The 21,536-nt window shown below is 46.4% G+C and overlaps 1 protein-coding gene across 1 annotated transcript in view; it reads right to left on the minus strand.

Annotated features, from left to right (window-relative positions):
- The window catches only part of Xylt1 (xylosyltransferase 1), a 296,511-nt gene that overhangs the window by 202,772 nt on the left and 72,203 nt on the right, over positions 1-21,536 (minus strand). The window contains exon 2 of the mRNA XM_028867781.2: positions 1,835-1,873. The gene's annotated coding sequence lies outside the window, so the exon portion shown is untranslated. The remainder of the gene's footprint in view (positions 1-1,834; positions 1,874-21,536) is intronic.

Genomic DNA, 21,536 nt, shown 5'->3' on the forward strand with positions numbered 1-21,536 from the left:
GGAGGACAGACAAGCACAGAGAAACCCTGAGAATCCATTTCCCTGTAGTTTATGGGCTTCTTAGTAGTTAGGCCACCTTGAGGCTAGGTGGGTTTGTGACTCTCCTCTCACTCCTTGGGAAGACTCAAGCAGAGATACTGATGAGTGGCCAGGATCCAGGGCTGGGGGAAGGCAGGGGAAGGCAGGTGGTATTTGCCAGCATGCTGCAGAAATCCCCCAAAAGGCTGTTACTTATCCATGAAATGTTCAATATGTTTTAATGTGTCTGACACCTGGAAAGTGCTCTCTCTGGGGCTCCAAAGGGGGTCCAGCCTGTCTTCCTTTTCTCTTTCCTGTCTAACCAAGCCATAGAGCTAAGGAGGCCATCCATTCAGAGACACATCACTTTCAATGCCGGTAGGAAAGGCTGCAGTGCTTTGGTATAAGAGTATACACAAGTGCCCCATGAACCTCTGGTGTTCTGATTACTTCCTGAGGCTCTCACTAGGACTCTCCCAGGTGGCATGTTTTAGATGGAAAAGGAATGACTTGGAGGGTAGACAGCCTCACCAATGCCACAAGGCTAGAAGACATAGAATTGTATTCTACCTGGGTCTCATAGGTACCCACAAAGAAGACATAAGGGGCAGGCCGTATCTTCCTTCTCTGAACCCATGGGTCATCTGTCCCACACAGAAATACCATTGCTATCTAGATCATTCAGAATGTTCCCAAGCAGATGTAAGTGTAACTTCCTGCCCTGGGAGCTGGGTCTTGCTATTACAGTGTCATTGAAGGCCGATTAAGGGAAAGCTGTTGTCTGCCAGCCAAAAGACTGGCATCTATCTCTCAGTAGAGACATGCTATTGTCTGATCCCTTAAGAGTTAATCCAGTTGGGATGGCCAATTACCTCGTCAAGAAACCACCCTTCAGAAAGGCAACTCACCTTAAGCCACACTAACGCGATAGGCGGAATAATTAACCCTTTACTGAGATAATGTACTTTTTTTCTTCACAGATTTTCTGCCCCTTAATGCAATCCCTACAAGCCACCAAGCAGTTCCTTTGGGTCTGCCCGCCTTTATCAGTCAAGACTCAGAACAATGTCTTTCCCTCTTTCTTCTCTGTTGTCTTGTTCTTTCAGGTACCAACCAGAGCCCCAACACTCTATCTCTGGTACTCTGGGTTTTTTCCACTCTTGGTCTGAAGGCTTTTCCCCACTGTGTGGCTGCTTGTCCATCATGTGGCTGACCTCTGTGCTGGCTTACCCAAAAGGCATGGCCCTTTCTCTTCTCTGTTTCTCTCTTCAGGGCAGCTGCCAAGCTTCACAGCTTGCCTACCTGAGAGCTTTCTTATAAACTCTAATAAAATTGTTTCCAAGCTTCTATTTGAGTCCATTCTTAAATTCTTTTTGTTAACAAAGCTAATAATCTCAACAGGACCCCCAATTTCCCTTGCAGTACTGGTGACTCTAGCAGGATTCCCAACATTTCCAGTGGCGTTTTGCACTAACCACAAAGGAACAGAGCAGTGGAACAGTACCACCTATGACCAGACATTCCCCTGTCTCCACTCTCCCTTTGCAGTCACCTGCTTGGAATCACTGGTAGGGGATGCCTTCAGTGACCTGTCTGTGTGTATGTGAATGTATGCAGAATTCCACACACATATGTACAATCAGCCAGTGTGCTTGCATCTGTCTGTGCATACCACACATGCAAATGAGGCAGGAGGGCATTGTGATATGCCTGTCTGTCCCCTCTGTGTCCCACAGGGCTCAGAAGACTACCACAAAGCATTGGTCATGGAACCTCAAGGTAGAGATAATTGGCAAAGACCACGGGAGGCACTCACCTGGGTCTCTAGGGTGATCAGTGGACTCGGGTGTGGATCCTGTGGGGAGAAAGGAAAAAAAAAACTCATAAATGGTGAGATGAGGCAAGTCGACTTCCAATGTGAACACCCCTTTCAAACCAGTTTGATATCCCAGTCGGGTGGGGTCTGTCAGACTCTGTCTTCTCCATTCTCTGAGGATGCCAGAACTTGACCCAGTCTGCCCCCTGCTGAATCCCAGTACTCCTTTCCATATCTAAGGATGAAAGAGGCCCGAGATTGCCCATAAGAAGACCAGCAAAACAATGAGGTGCCAAGAAGGAGGATGAGAGGAGGCTCAGTCTGTGAAGTGCTTGCTCCACCAGCATGAGGACCCGAGTTAGAGCACTGGCATGAAAAGCTAGGAAGGGGGTGCGCACTTACAACCTTAGAGCTGGAGCACAGTGCCAGGCAGATTCCTGGGGATCACTGCCTGCCAGCCTAACCTATTTGGTGAGCTCAGGGCCAGTGAGACACCCTATCACAAAACAAAAAATGGTGAATGGCTCCTGAGGACTGATACCTGAGATTGTCCTCTGACACCCACACATTTGTACCAGCACACACACATGCACCATAAGGTATCCATAAGAATGTGTACCCATGTGTGTGCATGCTCACACGCACACATGTGCACACACACACACACACACACACACACACACACACCTATAAACATGTATACACACATTAAAAAAGAAAAAGCACCTTTTCCATTCATCTCCAGTGTGTTCAATGCTCCCTGCTCCACCCCACATGAAAGAATTTGGATCCATAAGAGAAATAGACATAACTACAAAGTTCTGGTTCATAACAAGGTTGTGAGATTATGTCTAATCTTACAAGAATGAAAGACAGAAAAGGAGAAGCCAATTCCTGTGTGAGTAGCACATTCCAGCAGGCCAGGAAAGATCTTTTCAGGCCACTGAAACATCCCATTCACTCAGTCTTGACAAAAGCCAATTGACTGGGGATGCTGGGTGGTAAAGTCTGGGGTCATTAAGCATGAATTCTGGGTTGGGGGAGGGACAGATGGAGGAGGCAAAGACTAATAGGAGGTGATGGCATTTCTCTCCCCAGCGGTTTCCGAGGAAAACAGGAAACTCAGCACGTAAAGGCTATTTTTGTCTACACCATATCTGCTCGGAACTTAACCATCATATGTGTTCATGATTCTGGGAAAACCACTTTTGGCCACCTCTACAGAGAATAGCCATGCTTGTAATGCCCTGGGTAGAAATCCAGTTTGAAGTTTGGCTCTATCAAAGCAGATTTTCCAATACAGGCTTCTAGGAAGCCATGAAAATTAGCACTAGGGTACCCTTCTTTAAGTACTACAAATAAAGGGAGAGTGAAGAAAAACTGTAGAAACACTGTAACATTCTAAACTCCTGTTGGAGAGGAAGGACAGTTTGTTTGTTTTCGGAGGGAGGGAGGGAGGAAGAGAGGGAGGGAGGAAGAGAGAGAGAAGAGAAATAGGATTAAACATAGGGCCTCGTATGTGCTACCACCCCTCTCTTTGTATTTTAAGGTAGGATCTGAGTAAATTGCTTGGGCTAGCTTTCTGGAACTCACTGTATCCCAGGCTGGCCTTGAGCTTGTATTCCTCTTGCCTCAGTTTCCTAAATTGCTAGGCTCACAGGCTTTCATCATCAGGTCTGATTCCACTTGCTTCCTTTAAACATGTCTTATATTGTTTTATTATTTTCTGAGATAAGGTCTTTCTGCGTAGCCCAAGCTGGCCTGATACTTGTTATGTAGCCCAGGCTCAACTCAAACCCATGACCATTATTTTACTGGGATTATAGGAACACACTAGCAGACCACCCCACTTGCTTTCTTGATCCCTCTTTGGCAATTATCTTCCTCATGGCACATTTGAGGTATAGTCTCAGGCACATTTTGATGTCTGGACTTTCCATGAAGGTGAAGAATTCGTCCTCCCCCAATTCTGGGTTTTGAGCCCAAGTCCCAGCACTTCCCTGGCACAGCTCAGGGATGTTGCCAAGGAGACACCTCGCTCATGCTAGTTTTCATACCAGCAGCGCCCAGTTAGTCTTTGCACCCAGGAGAACTCTAAGGGAAGCTTTTCCTTCACGCTACCACATTGCTAAGCTGACCCACAAGGAACCAATGAGGAGTCTCCGAGAAACAGCTCAGGCCTTCCCACCACAGCCTCTCCTGCCCTTTTCCCAGGATAGCATTCAGCTATGACCCACCAGAACTCAATGTGTACTGAGCTACTTAGGGTGGGGGACCCAGCCTCACTATTCTACCTAACCTTACAGAGGCCCCTCTAGCCTTAGTATTTGTATGATCAATGATATGCAATGCTGGAGAGCTGAGCCTGGCTCCCCGTGGAGCAGCCATACAGGGCAGGACCCAGTTTACTCTTCCAGAGACAGATCCATCCTCCCCATCTGTGGCTGGCAGCAGACCCCGGGAGCAGCAGACCCTGCGTAGCAGACTCTGTTTGACCCACACTGTGAGAGCACATAGGCCCCTTCTTCATGTCACCATCAGCCTGAGCCTGCTTATCTATTCGAACTGTTCCTCTGCCCATATTCATTGAGATTTGAGTCAGGAGAGAAGGAGCCATAGCTCAGTCTCAAAATTAGCCACCTTCTCCAAAGCCAAATTCTAGCTAGTGCTGCACGGGGCATTGGGTGAATGCCCAGATTAATTAAGTTGTGCTTCACGGCCCATTTGGCTATTGTGTGGGGCTTATGCTTCGTTGCTCAGAATCCCAAGACAGCGAAGAAAGGGGGAATGCCATCCTGAACCCCTAAGAACAACTTCACTGGGAAAGACCTTCCTTGGAAAGCCAAGGGAAAAAAATCTCTGCCAACTATGTGGATGATACCAAGTGACTGGTCCCTTGACACAGCACAGCATCTACTCTTTATCTGGAGTTCCAAAATCACAGACCCTGTCACACACAGTCAGGAGTCCAAGGTTTATTTCAAAAGCTTCTGGGAGAGGGAGCACAAAGGGTCCTTATTTAGCATCTTAATTAACTGGCCAGGAAGAGGATGAAGCGCTCACAAGGGGCCTGTGTCATTAACACGCGGCTGTTCTCATGCCAACCACACTTTCTTCTCCTCCCTGGGTGCACAGTGGAAATGTGAGACTCTCCCTAAGCAGCTTGGTCCTGAGGACTCAAGGTATGACTGCATATCTGTGAGGTCTCACTCACAGTAACAACCTCCTTAATTGGAAAGGCTAACGAAGTGGAACTGGGTCAATGATGCCGTCTGCCTAATCCATCGTGTCTGTCTAAATTGGGACTCTTAGGTTTACAGTAGAGTAAATTCCTGTCTGTCAGAGAGAAGGCTTCAGGAGACCAAAGGGGAATTTGCAACGTGCTTGCTGGATCCAGTGGAGTGCTTCTGGAATTGTAATGAGGATGTCAGGACCACAGAACCTCCTATGCTAAGGGAAGCCCTTATGGCACCTACTGCAGTGAGACGTTGGAGAGGGCAACTGGGGCGTGGGGGAGAGTGAATTAGTGACCCTCATTCTTTACTGATCCCTAGAGCCACACTCTGTGGCTGTGGGACTTTGGGGTGCATTGCAGCACGCTTCCCTACCTCTTCAGCTTGGCCATGGTCACCTCACTTGACACACTGGAAGTTTATCGGGACATGACATACACAGAAGTACAAGATATGCTTGAACGTGACCTTCTGTGGTTTTGTCATCTCAAGGAGAGTATGGCTCAGGTGGCCAACTGGTGCAAGGGAGCTAAGAACCACGCGGAGAGACATGTAACCAACGTGCAGCTTAGACTAAGCCTATCCTAGATCAATGGACCTCCAACCAACAGAAAGTATGGAGAAAATACAGGCCTGCTGTTTTCATTCACTGAGTTTGGGGTAATTTGTTACACAGTATGACTGTGGTCATATCTAACTGATACACTTTCGAAACACTGACCTTGAAAGAACTGAAAAGTTTGGTCATAAACCCCCACAACCTTGGAACTCACTTTTCTTAAGCCTACAAATGCATTCAAAGGAAAAAAACTGAAATAACTATAATGAACAGCTATCATTTATCAGGGTTGGACTCCCTGCTAGCTGCACCATGACATGAAGCAGGATGGGCTTGGCCATGAGGGTCCTGCAAGGCCCTTGAGTTTGCCTTCTACATCCTACAGGATTTTTCAGAAGGAGTCTTAGAAGCCAATAACCACTAAAGGAGACGACCACTGAGGATTCTCTTTCTCCGGGAGCACATAGCTTCCATTCCCCGGGTTTATTAACTTTACTACTTAATCAAGGCTTAGAACAGCCAAGCACTACAATATCAACATTTCCTGTTCATAATGCTTGGGACCAGAAGCGATGATGGAATTTTGAGCATCCGCAGTTGGGACATGAACAGACCTGATGTTGTTTTCGGATTTCAGAGCACTGTAGGCTTGGAAGGTAGGGGATGCTCACATGCAACAGAAGCTGATATTTGGTGAACTCTTTCCACATTCCAGGTCCTGGATTTGCCTCCTATGCAGCCATTATTTCATTTTCCCCTGTAACAGCCCTCCGATGGATAAGCCAGAGAAGCCAGAACAGCCTGTTCAAGGTCACACAGGAGAGCGCCCAGCCACAGATGGTCCTCTTTCTCTTATAGCAACTCATAGTGACTATAGCCCAACTTGGAAAAAGCCACCTTGCACTTTGGCTCATGTCTACCAGAGACATACATTCAGCAATAAGCCATACCATCTCAATGAACACCAGACCTCCCCTTCCCCCCTCATACACACTTTGGCATCTGTATACATGTTGTTTTAAGATTATAGATTCCATTTAGAGAAATGACCACAGGTACCATGACGGAAAATGAAGCCCGATCTCTGCCCTCTGCAGAGGGAACTTGAGGAGTTAGCCAGATCAGGCCACATGCACTTACTGAGTTCTATGCCAGCAGCTTGTGCTGTGCCACCCGGACACCACAAAGAAGCCAGGCATGAGTCAGAGAGATTCTGTGTGCACTTGCCTCTGGCTAACTGTTCAATCAGAGGAGAGTCAGATTGCAGTCTTAAGAGAAATGAAACTCATCTGCCCATCACAAGTCTTGTTCATAAGAACAGGAAGCTGAACTCAAACATTGTCTACTCCATGGAGACCAAAGGCCAGATTCTAACAAGAAATTAAACTTCAGGAGAGAAAGTAGGGAGGAGGAAGGTGTGCCTTAAAACCCCAGGTATCACCAGGCATTTCTGGGTTTTTGGTTTTGCTCTATGGACATCACAGGCAGTTTGTTATTGGATGTTAGGCAACGGCTTGGGGTGGAGGTGACAATGACTCATGTCTTCCACATAAGACCTATGAAGTCAATGGGCCCTTACAGTACACTCTGTGTCTCAGCCAATCCCATGGGATGTGTCTGAAGACTAGCTTGGCTTGCTCTCAGTATGAACCCTATGATTGTGGGTAGAACTGAAAAACTTCTACCATGGAGATATGCTTTAAGTGGGGGCAGACCTCAGCTGGTACAGTGCTTACCATCATGCACAAGGCTATAGGTTTGACTGTCAGCACTATAAAGCCTGGGTGTGAAGTTACATTCCTGCATTCTCAGCATGTGAAAGCTAGAGGAAGACTGAAAGTTGGTTCAAAGTCAACCTCGGATACATAATGAGTTCAAGGCCAGCCTGAGCTACATAGGACCTTGTCTAAAAAAAAAAAAGTGGCTTGGCTTTAGTTATCCAGCACCAGGGACCTGTGCAGATCCTGGAGCTCTTCCTGGGATCACAGATAGAGAAGGACGAAAAGCTTCACCCCCAAACACCCAACACTCCAGAAACACAGGCTTGCCAGAAGCCACCGGGTGGAAGCTGAGTTTGGACACAGGTCAGAAGCACTCTGTGTCACTCTCCTCATTGCTGTGACAAAATGGCCACAGAAGCAAAGGAGGGAGGAAGCTTTCTCCTGGCTCAGGGTGGTCTGTGAGAACACAGGGATGGCACGGTGGAGTTCATGGGATCTTGGTGGACTTAATGAGGAAAAGGGTAAGAAATAAGCCTCACATGCTGCTCCCCCTACCCCACAATCCACTTTTTTCAGCTAGGCTTTGCCTCCAGAAGGTTCCACAACCCCACAAAACAGTTCCACCCCTGGGGATCAAGTCTTCCAACATATGAGGTTGTGGAGGATATTTCACTTCCAAATCAAAATACATTCAAAGGACACTTTAGTTATATGGACACAAGTCAGAGCCTGGCACAGGGCAAAGGGCGCTCAGGGGAAGAGAGGGAAGGTCAGAGGTCAGCTCTGAGTTCAAATTATGCCTAACCACTCTATTAGTTTGCTTGATTTACCACAGCAACACATGGACTGGTCAATACAAACATCATATATTCATTTCTTCACTATTCTAGGGTCTGAAGCCTTGCTGTGGGATGTCATTCTGTAGGCTGTGAATGTGTGTTGCTCTGATTGGTTGATAAATAAAACGCTGATTAGCCAGTAACCAGACAGGAAGTATAGGCAGGGTGAGCAGGTAAGGAGGATTCTGGGAAGAAGAAGGGCTGAGTCAGGAGTCACCAGCCAGACACAAAGGAAGCAAGATGTCAAGGCAGAACTGAGAAAAGGTACCAAGCCATGTGGTTAAACATAGATAAGAATTATGGATTAATTTAAGTGTAAGAGCTAGTCAGTAATAAGCCTGAGCTAATGGCTGAGCAGTTATAATTAATATAAGCTTTTGAGTGATTATTTTATAAGCAGGCCACAGAAGTGTGGGGGCCTGGCGGGACTGGAGAAACCTTCCTACTACAAAGCCCTAAGTCAAGGTGGTTTGCTTTGAAGGATTCTCTGTTCGCTTACAGAGGCCCCTTTTTCCTACCCTTGCATGTGGCTTTTGTTCTAATGCTTCTCTGGTGCCTGTAACCAAATATCTTCTTCATGCAATGACAGCACATCAGACCTGCCATGACAATGTTATTTAATCTTTTTAAAGAACCTAGCTCCAAGTGCAGTAACATTGGGAGGTACTGGGGGTTAGAGCCTCCATGAGGAATGCTGAATAGGCTCCATTCAAACTACACCTCAGAACATAAGAGACTAGCTTCCCCCATAGTTGTCGTGAATGTGGAACAGAACTTATTGTGTGGGACACATGGAGGCATTCCTAATAAACATCCAGGTCAAACAGGTACAAAGTTAAAGTGATCTTGGCAGACGTAGAAATTCGTTGTCCTAATCTCTGAGAGTAGGAAACAGCTGACATCATCAGTTTTTCAGAGCATTCCATTAAAACAGAGCCTTAAAATATGTGCATGCTCTGAATCCCAGAATTCACTTGGATCTCTGTGAAGGCTAGCTGGGGCTACCCAGTGAGACCCCATCTGGAAAAAAATGCTTATGGGTTCAAAATAGTCTTTATTTTATTTAATGAACATGTAGATATATCCCTGGATATGCGACTCTAATAAGCCATAATTCCTCTGAAATGCAAGTTACTGTAGACACTGACTAACTGACTCCATCTCAGTAAGGAATGCACAAAAGACACTAAGTCATTTCAAGTGCTCTCTGTGTGCCAAACAGGTGCACTAGCTGTAGCCTTGCCCAGGGAGGTATCTGCTCCCCTGCAATAAATATTCATGGTGGGGGGGATAGTCTGTTCACAAACAATGCCCAGAAAGGTAGGAACCAGCACTAGAGAATTGGTTTCTCAAATGGCAGCTGTGGATCCTTTAACTTCTATTTCCCAAGGTAGAAACTCACTTAAAGGTATTCTAAGGAAGGGTTCAAAGGACCTACTTTTTTATTGAATGACCTTGGGCCATTCTCCTTAAAGGGATCCTGAGGGTCTCTGCCCTCTATCAGGGGGATACAAGGAGAGGGAGAGACATGACAGGTGAAGTGGCAAAAGGTGGACCTTGCATCTCCACTCAGCTGGCCACAGAGTGTCTTCTGCACATATGATTCCTAATACTTCTGATGTTGGTGGCATCTGCATCCTGAGGAATTTGCTGCAATACTCTAGCTGTTTATTTCTTCCTTATTAGAAGGATAAGGTGTCTCTCCTGCCCCATGATAACTACCTACCGCTGTCCTCTTTTGAACGCTTCCACTCTAAGGGTATGTGGTTTCTTCTCACCTCTTTCTCAAGCCCTAAACACAGCATCAATGGTAGCTTCTCTCCAAGTCTCCATGGCATTTCCCTGGTGACTTCTTTCACCTATGTGGCCCCTGAGATGAAAGGTAAGGCAAAAGGCTGCCAAGTGGTACTGAGTGATGAGGAAGAGAGGTCAAAGACACGGAAATCTCCCTGTCACCTCAGTGAGGTGTGTTCTGGTTTGGCTACAGGCCAGAATCACATAGACCACACCTTGCTGCAAAGTGATAACTCACATTCAATTAGGGATGGAGGTGAGAAACCAGAAACCCCATAGAGAGGAGAAAGGCCACAGCAGTGCCTTCCAGTGACACACACAGGCTACCACCACAGGGCACATTTGTCTTCCTCTTGCTATCTTCCAAGTTTAAAAAGTTTTAAACATGTATAGGTCTCCTTCCTGTTCAACATTCTTTCCATCTATTTTATTCCAATGATCTATACTGTGAAGGTCAAGCTGGCAGAGCTGGGAGTTCATCACCCACAGCCTTGGACAATATGACAGAGTACAGCCTCATAGGAACTCAGTAACCATCATAATGCCTCCACCCTTCAGTGTGGGGACCCTGGAACATGAATGGTTAACAAAACTATCTACCACTGGTATGTGCAATTTTGCTGTTTGTACCTGAGAGCGTTTATTATTCCTTAAGAAGATGTGGACTGGGGATGGCAGTCAGTGAAATGTTTGCTGTCCAAGCATGAGGGCCTGAGCATGGATACCCAGCACCCATGTAAGAGCCAGAAGCAGCACATATGCCAATGATCACCTCTCTGGGGAGGCAGAGGCAGGAGGATTCTAGAGGTATTAGAGGTATCCAGGCTAGCCAGTCTAACCAAATCAGTGAGCTCTAGGTTCAACAGGGAATCTTGTCTTGGAACAGAAGGTGGCGGCTGGGGAGATAGATCCAGTAGCAAAGGGCTTGCTGGGCAAAGGTCAGGCTTTCCAGCACTCACCTAAAAGCCAGCTGTGGCAGTGAGCACCTGTAACCCTAGCACTGGGGTAGGGACAGTTGGCTCCCAGGGGTTGCCTGGCAGCCAGTCTAGTCGGCGAGGTTCAGTGAGATACTCTGCACCAAAAACCTAAGGTGGAGAAATGAAGAGGACACCTTCTAGCAGCTTCCAGTCCTGGGTACATACCTTCATGAACAATTGCTCTCTCTCTCTCTCTCTCTCTCTCTCTCTCTCTCTCACACACACACACACACACACACACACACACACACACACACACACACACTCACTCACCACACCACAACAAATAAATAAGGTCATATGTCTGGCCACTGCTGACAGTAATCAGAACATGAGGGAGCACTAGGACCCTCCTGACTGTAAGGCCCTGTGCTAAGCAGGCCACTGAAATTTCATGTCTGGGAGGTGACATTAAAAGCCCATTTAACAGATAGTGAAACTGATGCTTGAAGAAGTAATTTGCCCAGCACGGATCATTAGTGGGTATCTCTTATGGTTTGGTTCTGAAGTGACTCTCCAAAAGGATCATATAGTGAAGGGTTGGTCCCTAGCTGGCAACATGATTTGGAGAATATTTGGAAAAGAAATATTAGGTGATGCCTAGCTAAAAGAAGGAGTAGGTCATGGAGAAAACAGCTGCTTCGAGATAGTTCCTGTTCTCTCTGTCTCTATCTGTCTCTATCTCTCTCTGTCTCTTGCTCTGTCTCTCTCTCTATCTCTACCTCTCTCTTCCCTTCTTACCTACCCCAACACTCCCTGTATACAACTAGGTGAACCTCACCATGCTCCCACCATCATGATACCTTGCCTCAGCATGATCGCAGAATCAACAGACGGAGAACTGTGGATGGATCCTGTGAAACCATGAACCAGAACAAAACCATCTTCTCTTCCGTTGTTCTCCAGAAGATTTTAGTCTCAGCCATGGAAAGGCAGCTGATGCAATGTCAGAGGGCCCAGTGCCATGGATGTCCTTGTTGACCACTATGTGACAAGTGTTCCCAGTGGCTTAACCACGTGATCAATGGGAATCACTAGCCACATCTCACAGTTTAATGGAACCTTCAAGGACTAGAGGATTGGATCACAAGTTCCTAGTCCCATTTCCTCACTATGGGTCTTGGAGTTGATGATTGTGACAGTTAGTTAAACAACAGGGACTGAGGGTCCAGTCAGAAAAAATATTTGCCCCACAAGCATAAAACCCTGAGTTCATTCCCCAGTGCCATGTTAAATGCTGAGGAAGTGGGTACAGGAGGATCCCTGGGGCTCACTGGCCAGCTAGTGTAGTCTACAAAGAGCTCCAGTTCTCTGAGAGAGATCCTATCCCCAAACATAAGGTAAGTGGGTCCTGAGGGACAGCACTTGAGGTCTACCTATGGCTTCCATGTGCACACTCATTCATGTGACGGGGCATATACATACAAAAACACACCACTGCACACCCAAGAACAACAATAATAATGACGGCAACAACTATCTCTCATCCTTGCTGTAAAAACTGACTGAGATGGTGTCCCAGAGCCTGATTCAGCTTTAACCCAGCATGGGAAAGTCTCAGTGTTAATTTTTCTCTGAGGATAATCACTGCCACTTTACAAGGCCCTTCATTTTAAATTAAGAATCACTTTAGTACACAAAGAGGCTCCACCATGTACTACGCTCAGCCTCTGCCCATTGCTACCCAGACAAGAGCTCCCTTCTGGGCTTCTGGATGTGGCCATCAGTCACACATCTGCCAGGGGCTGGAAACACAAAACCACGTGTCCAGATTAGTTCAGTCATCGGCATCTGCTGGGCACCTACCAATTTCGAGTTCACTTCCTGGGATGACCAAGATGGCAGTAGCCATCCTGGAACCAATGTCATCAAGTGTCACCATGTCATCATTTACTACCTGGTGTTTCAGTGACACTATGCTGTGTTCTGTGGCTTTGGGGATGGGTAGGTAAGGGCTTTGCTCCACAGGGAAACAGTTTGGATTTGAGCCCCAGATGTGAGATTAAGAACAAAAGAAAAGAACTTAGAGATGCAGGTGTGTAGCTACATCTCTCGGTGGCATCTATGAGGGCGTGTGTGTACGTGTATGTGTACATATATGGTTTTTGAGACAGCATCTCATGAAGCCAAGGCTGGCCTCAAACGTGTTATATAGCTAAGGATGACCTTGACCATCTGATTCTCCAGCTCCAGCTCCCTGGCGTTACAGGGGAATGCACAATGTCTGCTTTGTGCAGTGCTGAGGATTGAACCCAGGGCTTCATATGTGTTAGGTTAGGTGAACACTCTACTAAGAGAGCCATGGCCCCAGTCCACTATGAGGATATTCCTCAGCAATGACATGGCTTCAGATTCTCAATATGGCAAATGAGCAGACATTATAGACAGACTCTATCTTTCCTGTGAGATTGACTTAGTGATTGCTGACCTCAATCTAGCTTCCTGCTTTCTGGTGAGTCATGTGAGAGCCAGGAGAAAAATGCATTTCCTAAGGGCTACCTCCAGTCTGAATCAAAATTCAGTATGGCTGGGAATGTAGCCAGTGGTAGATCATTCGCCTAGCATGTGATCTGTGGGTTTGATCCCCAACACTGCCAAAATCTGAGCCTGGAATCCAAGTTTCTAGACGTTACATTAGACTCATCCTGTTTTGCCAAAACAAATTTCTCAGCCTTCCCAGGCTCCCCTCCTTTTTCTTTTCTGCTCTTCCAATACGAGAACATATTTTGTACCAAAGACATCACATCCCAGCTCTGGAAGAATGATTCAGCTCTGCTTCATGGGTGGAATGTTTCCAAGGGACCACACACAGAAATGCCAGCACAAACCATGGAGGGAAAAAAACAATTCTGAGGGCAGGGAGGAAAAAGCTCTGAGCTCCAGCTCCAGGATGGACAGGAGGATTCTCTTTGGGCTGGGAGAACTGCTGGAAATATGTGGTTCCTCTGAGGGCCTGAGGTGACAGATGGTCTTCTACATTTAGAGTCCACGTGGGGATCAGGACACCTCAGCAGAGGGGGTTCAACATGCCTTCCGGAACCACTCTTCCATTTCTCTGTGACACTATGGTGTTGTCAATGATGATGACGGTGGTTACTTTAATTTCCAGGGCTGTCCATGTGATTCAGGACCTGGTATACGCTAGGCTAATTCAGGACCTGGCGTATTATGCTAGTGGACGACTTCTCCAACTAGGGCTTCTCATCCTAGCCCCAGCTTCCCTGGAGCAACCCTGGCACTGTGATGGCCATCTTCACAGCTGTCAATCACTGGTCCTTAAAGGGCACCACAATCAGTAAATGACAACAATAAAAAGATAAGCATTATTTTATTATACCTTCAATCCACTCTCACAGAACAGTTGTGATACATGATATTCATCATGGGGCTGAGGATGTGGCTCGGTGGGTAGAACACTTATTTAACATGTATCTCTAGCACTGCATAAAACAAGGGCATGCTGGAACACTCCTGTAGTCCTAACAGTCAGGAGACACCTGAAGGAGGGTCAGAAGTTCAAGGTCACCCTTAGCTACAGAGCAAATTTGAGGCTGGACTGGGCTATGTACTTGCCACTAAGACAGACAGACAGACATATGGAAAACAAAATACCCCTAAAGTTTAGAGACATGAGCAATTATCTGTAGTTCCACTATGAGGAGGTGTTTTGTGACATCATGTGTTTATTGGTTTCCACACTACAGATATTCTGGGGTACTGTTCCTAACTTAAAGAGGTAGACAGACAGACAAGAGACTTGATCAAAAACCAGAAAGCCAGGCTGGTTTAACCTTACTATCATCACAGTCATTTGAAAATCAACAATGAAAAGGGAACCAGAACACTTGGGTGTGGTGTGCTTTGACCCATGTGACCAGCAAAGCATTTTTAAAAAGTGTTGGAGGCATTTCAATGTTGGATGACATCTCTGCATCTGAATGGATGCCTTTTGTTGAGATGTCAGCAGATGTGGCAAAGGCAGGCAGGCCTCAGGGCCACAGCAAGAACCACATGGCTACTGCTGCTTGGAATTGGACAAGGACTCTGCTGTACAGGCAGTCCGGTCAACCAACCTGGGTCTGAGAAGCACGTAAGCATGTGACTCCACAACCTTCAGGGTCCAAGCTTTATCTTACATAACTCCACAGGACCAAAGATCTTTCCATAATGCCTGTGGACAACTTCTCCAATATGCCTCAACCTCACCCCTGCCCCAGGAAGGAATGTCCAGGATACAGTGCCATGACTTCACAGGGGAAACAAGATTCTAAGGAGAGAAACATGATGAGCATGGTGATGAGTGAACGATAAACCTCTACACTGAGAGCTTCATGCTATGTTAGGGTGTGTGTGTGTGTTGTGTGTGTATGTGTTTGTGTGCACATTTCCGTGTGGATTTGCATGCGTGAAGGCTAAAGGTTGGCATCAAGAGGTTGGCATCCCAATTGCTCTCACTGAACCTGGAGTTCACCCATTTGGCTAGACTGGCTAGCCAACACGGTCCAGGAATCCTCTTGTCTCCACCTCAGTGTTGTGACAACAGACGCCTCTCTACACACTGGGCTTTTGACAAGATGCTGGGGATGTGAATTCAGGCCCTCACATTTGTGCCGCCATAAGCACTGTATCAATGGAACCGGCTCCCCTGCCTCATGGTCTGGTCTCATGGGGACTGTGAGTTGGGAGGGAGGAGGGGACTGTGTGTCAGAAAGGGAGGGGGGCTGTGGGTCAGGAGGGAGGTGGCAGGCGGGAGTAGGCAGAACCGGAAGTTCCTGGTGTTCTCTGTTGGCTAGTTTCCTGCAGCCGCCTCTGCAGCTGCCTGCAGACTGTGGGGCTGTTTTCCTCTGAGCACTGGAAGGAAGTGCTCTCATCACCCACGACAACAGACTTGGCCCAAGGAGCCAAAAACGTGCGCAAGCCCCCAGAGGCAGGAAGACCGAAGAAAGCCCAGTCTGAGACAGCATGCTGCTCACTGCTCACAAAGCTCCAGCTGGGAGAAAGGGACAGGACAAGGCTAGAAAGGGAAGGGGGTACAGGACACCCCAATGTACAATGAACTCCTTTCTCCAGTGAATAAGCAACTCTCCTCAACTCTGTCTCAATGGTTTTGTTTCTGAAACGACCAATTCTACACCCAGAAAGCCCAACTTGTCAGACCTCCTGCCAAGGTCAAGCAAGAGCCTGAGATCCCCAGGCAAGTTGATAATTGACACCCAGGGGACAACTTCTGTGCTAATTCCTGTTGGGCTGAGCCAAAGCCCACAATGATTCTCTTTATTTCTATGCTTTTCTGCCCTGGGTGGGAGGGGGACTCTAGCTCACATGCGTGCCATGCTTGGTGTTTCTGCAAGCTCCATTCAGGGGACGAAGTGCTTCCTTCCCAAGAACTTCATTGAGACATTTGCAGGGGAGGGTGAGGAAGAATGGGAGACACAGACCCTAGTTAAAGTCCGAGTTCTCCAATGGCATTCATTCCCTACGCTGTGGGAGTCATCCTCAGCGCCCCAGAGCCTCTGTGGGGAGGACACTGTGGGACTCTGACTACCAGAGGTTTTGCAGAAGTAGCAAATGAACTGGGACCAGCGAACCTCATTCAGCTCAGAAGGGCTTTGATCAGCCTGTATGATGCTTTAAGAATAAAAGAGTGATGCTGAATGCCAACTTTCACACAAAGGTGCAAAATTCCCAAGTTTCTTGGGAGAACTGAAGATCTCATAGCACACATCTAGCACCTCCTAAAGGCACTGCCCACTGAACAGCAGCCTCCCCTTTGGGAAGAAGCATGGGCCCGACAATTTGCTAAGGCACCTGGGCCACCACAACTTCTTCACTTGGGATGCTCCGGTGTGGTGAGAATGGGGTTCTGTGGAAGTGTGAACTAGGGTCCATAATCTCTGGCTTAGCTGGTCCTGAGTCATGCCTAGTGGTTCTGGAAGGAGAAACTGGGCTTTGAGAAAAGCGGGGAACAACGGAACATGAGCTGGTCAAGAAGCAAACTTGACTTACAATGTCCAAGGATGATACAGCCTAAGAAAAGCATGTGATGATATATCCAGGAATACTTGGTTAAAAGTCGTCTATGCAGCCAGAGAAGGAACAGGGTCCCATGGCTGCTTTCTCACTCTGATCCAAACATCCACACTTCAGAGACACTGTAGGTTCAGCTCCAAATGGCACCAAGAAAGTAATCATTGAAATAAAGCCAGCCATACAAACTTTTTGGATGCTTCATGCATACAGAAGTTATGTTCACAAGATACTACACGAACTGTACAATAGCATTTTGTCCAAAAGCAGGCACACAATATAATTAGAATCAGTTGATAAAAATGCTAATGATGGCCAGAGTTGTTGGTGTTCACAAACTTGCCTAATGGGAGGTGGCCACAGTTCTTCAATGTGAAAAATGCAGAATATCTACAAAGTGCAATGAAGCAATAACATGAGGTGTGTTAGAACTATTTAGATAACTTGTCCCATTTCCCCCAAGGCTAAGGACTGCCCCCTTTATTTGGATGCTTAATGGGGTCAACTTGGGACTGGTCCATAGAACACCCTGGGTAGATACTTGCTGACTTTAAATCCAGTGTATCTCAAACTTTGCTAAGTTGTAATCTAATAGGCAGATGGGAGACAGATGCTCAAAGCTCCACGTGAATGATGGGATGTTCCCTGACTGTAAAGTGAGGGACAATCTCCCCACAAAGAAAAGTGTGTGTAGAAATGACAGTGTATAAGTGATCAGTTGATGTCTATGTTAAGAAAGCAGAAAGAATACTGTTTATGTGATTGCTGGGGTAGCTGGTGAGCTAGGCTCTACTGGGACTATACTTTATGTGTAGCTGTTATAAATCAAAAGTATGTTCCCAAAGCTGGAGGGGGTGTACAATTCAGTGGGAGAGCACATCTTAGCAGGCATGGGTTTAGTGTCTAGCATCACACACAAAAAAATAAATACAGGTATGTATCTTACATCCTAAAATCTAGGAAAAAATCTCCACATTGTCTGCATAGTGTCTCAAATTTTTCAAAATTTTCTGAGTCACCCCACTCCTGGTACTAGTATTCAGTATTCTAGGTATAAAGTCGGAGAAGGGCCGGCTTCAGGTTCCCCCAAGCTGACTTTGAACTCTGAGCTAGAACAGAAGTAGGAATGAATAAGAGGAAAATCATTCCATATTCCACTTCCATACTTTGCATTTATAATCATTCATGCAGGAGCATCTTTAAACACCAAAAGGGGGGGGGGATATTACAGTTGTTCTGATCTCACCTGCTAACTGTGTTTACATGCTAACAGCGTTTCTCAGGGACAATTATCTTATTACTAGTTCGCTAATCTTTTCAATCTTTCCAACACAGTTTACAGCTGCAGACTTCAAAAATTAAGGCTAATTAAGACCCTGCTTTCTTCAGTTGGAGTAAACTGCTTACACATTTTAACAGAGTAAGAGAAAATCATAATTTGGAAGGAGAAGGTGGGGAGGGCACAATGTCAAAAGTAGAGAGAAGTCCTACAGCTTCCATCAATGCGAGGGTTTCAATGCTAGGACAGTGGTCCCCTAAAGTGCTCAGGAGATTCTCCCAGGATCCCCCACAGATCCCAAATCATCAGGGCTCAAGCTCCTTCTGTCAAATAGACAAGTGTTTGCATACAACATGTAAGTGTGCTCCTGTTTGTGCTAGGTGATCTCTTGCTTAATTGTGAGTCTAATACAATGTAAATAGTGTGTACACAGTTCTCCAACCATATTAGAAAAGGATGATCTCAAAAGGCTGTGTGTGCCTTCACCTTTCCAGGTAAGCAGTGCCACTAGGCTTTTTCCATAGTCAGGCTAGTTCATTAGCAGCTACATAAAATAAGCAAGTGGGTTAGTATTGTGTGGGGAAGGATGGGATAGACATGTAGATGTGTGTAGGTGCCCATGTGTGTGTATGTGTGTAGGGAGGTCAGAGGTTGACTGTTGGAATCAGCCAAGTGCTGCCTACTTTTTTGTTGTTGTTGTTGGTTTGTTAAAGAAGATCTTTCATTACATTAGAACTCAATTTTACTAGGCTGGCTGGCCAGAGGGCTAACAAGAATACACCTCTCTCTACTCCTCCAGTGGTGGGATTAGAAGAACACAGCACCAGACCCACATTTTAAAAATATAGTACAGATTCTGGAAATCAAATTCAGGTCCTCATACAAATACAGCAAGTAGCTGAAAGACTTCTTGGTCTTGTTTCATTTTTATCTATTTATCTATCTATCTATCTATCTATCTATCTATCTATCTATCTATCTATCTATCTATCTATCTACCTATCTATCTATCTATTTAATGTGTCATGGCACACATGTAGAGGTCAGAAAACAAATTTAAAGAGTTGGTCCTCTCTTTTTAAAAAAGAGAAGGGGAGAAATGAGGGGAGGTAGTAAGATCATGGGTTTGAAGCCAGCCTAAGCTACTTAGGGAGACACTGTCTCAAGAAGCATAGCAACCAACAAAATAACTCAGTATCTAAAACACCTCTCTGTCTACACCACCCATCACACACCTCTGTCCCACTGTTGTGTGTCTTGTGTAGAATGGGCCCAGGACCCCTCAGTTCACTGTCTCATAAACTTCCTGTCCCAGAGATAACCAGAACACTCAGGAGTTCCCCAAACCCAAGCATATTACGTTCTGTCTGTGAGTTTTGGGCACTTTCTCACCCCAGTTCACACTGGAGCCATCCACTTTAGAAGGTGTATAATCAGCATATAGTCCTGGATTCCAACTGCTGAGTCCTGCTGAGTCCTGCTGAGGAAATTAGTCCCTTCCTTTGCTGCATTTGAGCACACAAGAGCTACAAAAAGCCCGGAGACCAGTAACCCACTGCACAGATGAAAAACTGTGGTTTTGCGGGACAAAGATGGTGTCTGATTTAGTGCTAGGCCTTTTTACCTTGGCCTCTTGCTATGGGGGAGGTGCAGTGAGCCAAACACGAATACACTCCTGTCTGTGGCTGATGGTGCCAATGAATGATCTTCTGCTCCAACCCAACTTGTGTGTGCACACACGAATAAGCATGTGTGTGGGTGCCTATGTGTGTGTTAATGAGTATGTATGTGGGTGCACCAGCATGTATGTGAATGCATGTCAGTGCATGCACACATATGCGTCATATGCGTGTGATGGTCCAAGTCATGTGTCCTCTTCAGTAGCTTATATTCTGAGAGTGTCTCCCTGAACATAGAGCTCACTACTTAGCAAAGGCGGCTGCACAGTGAGCTCCAGGGATCCACCTTTCTATGTCTCCCCAGAATGGGGATTACAGGAAATCAAACAGGGCATCCTGGGGAAGCCACCAGACTGGTGTGTCATAAAGCCTTTTCTGGGAGCCGTGTCTACAGGAGACAGATGTGACAGCAGAGGTAGCTGGGAACTGTGACATTTAGAGTCTTCAGAAGCCATGTTTAGTGTGTCAGGACAAGTCAAGAAGCCATTACACACTCTTGTTTCCTCATCTATGAAATGGGTACAAGACTCTGTTACACACACACACACACACACACACACACACACACACACCAGGCTCATACACAAATACATATGTATACACACCCAGACAGCCACACTCTTATCTTAAGAATTGATTTTTTTTTCTTTTCAAAGGATGTAAATGATTACAAGCAAAGGTCCACCCCACTCCCAACACAGGGTTTCACTATATATCTCAGACTGACTTTGAACTTACAATCCTCCTCCTTGGATTCCCCATGTGGACCATTCAGGAAGAGCGCACCATGCTCATTTTACTTTATTATTCTTGTTGTTGCATGTGTGTGCATATGTGTATATGCATGTGTGTGAGAGTGTGCATGTGTGTGTGTCCATGCACATAGAGGTCAGAGGATAACTTTGGGTGATGTTCCTCTAGAAGCTATCCACCTTTTGTTTGAGGCAGGGTCTTTCATTAGCCTGGAACTTCACCAAATAAGCTAGCTGGCTAGTGAGCTCACTGAGCTATCTCCCCAGCCCCCCAAGCACACTTCTTTATTTGTGTGTTTGATCTGTAGTGGGCAGTGACCAGGGATGCCGAACCCTCATCCTGAGTCTTATTGGAAAGTTTCTGTTCCTCACTCACTGAGATTCAGGGTTCCTGGGCCGTTTTCCAAGAAGCAGACAGGGTGCTGGACATACGGTCTCTGCACAATGAATGTTGACTTTGAACAGCAGTGATACGATGAATGGTTTAAACAAAAGGAATATTTACATTCTAAGAATTGAGTTAGGAATTGGCTTGTGTCACAGGGAAAGGGCAATGGCATTTTGCAATGTCTGAAGCCCTGGAGACAGGCTGTGTCTTCAACACAGTTATGTGCCAGCCTCCTGACCCTAAGCAAGGTGCATCTGGCTACAAGTGCAGGGACATTAGAGGGTGATTCTGGAGGTGGAAGCAGCGTCTAGACTAATACTGTTTGTGATGTCCTTGGCATGAAGCCTGAGGCTGGAGAGAGTTGGAGAATGTTCCTAATTACCTGCTCAGCCACTTGCAGATGGCTCAGGCACAGGAGCTAGGAGGTGACACCCAAACTGTAAAACTTTGGGCC

This window comes from Peromyscus leucopus, chromosome 1 (genome assembly GCF_004664715.2).
Source record: "Peromyscus leucopus breed LL Stock chromosome 1, UCI_PerLeu_2.1, whole genome shotgun sequence".
NCBI lineage: Eukaryota > Metazoa > Chordata > Mammalia > Rodentia > Cricetidae > Peromyscus > Peromyscus leucopus.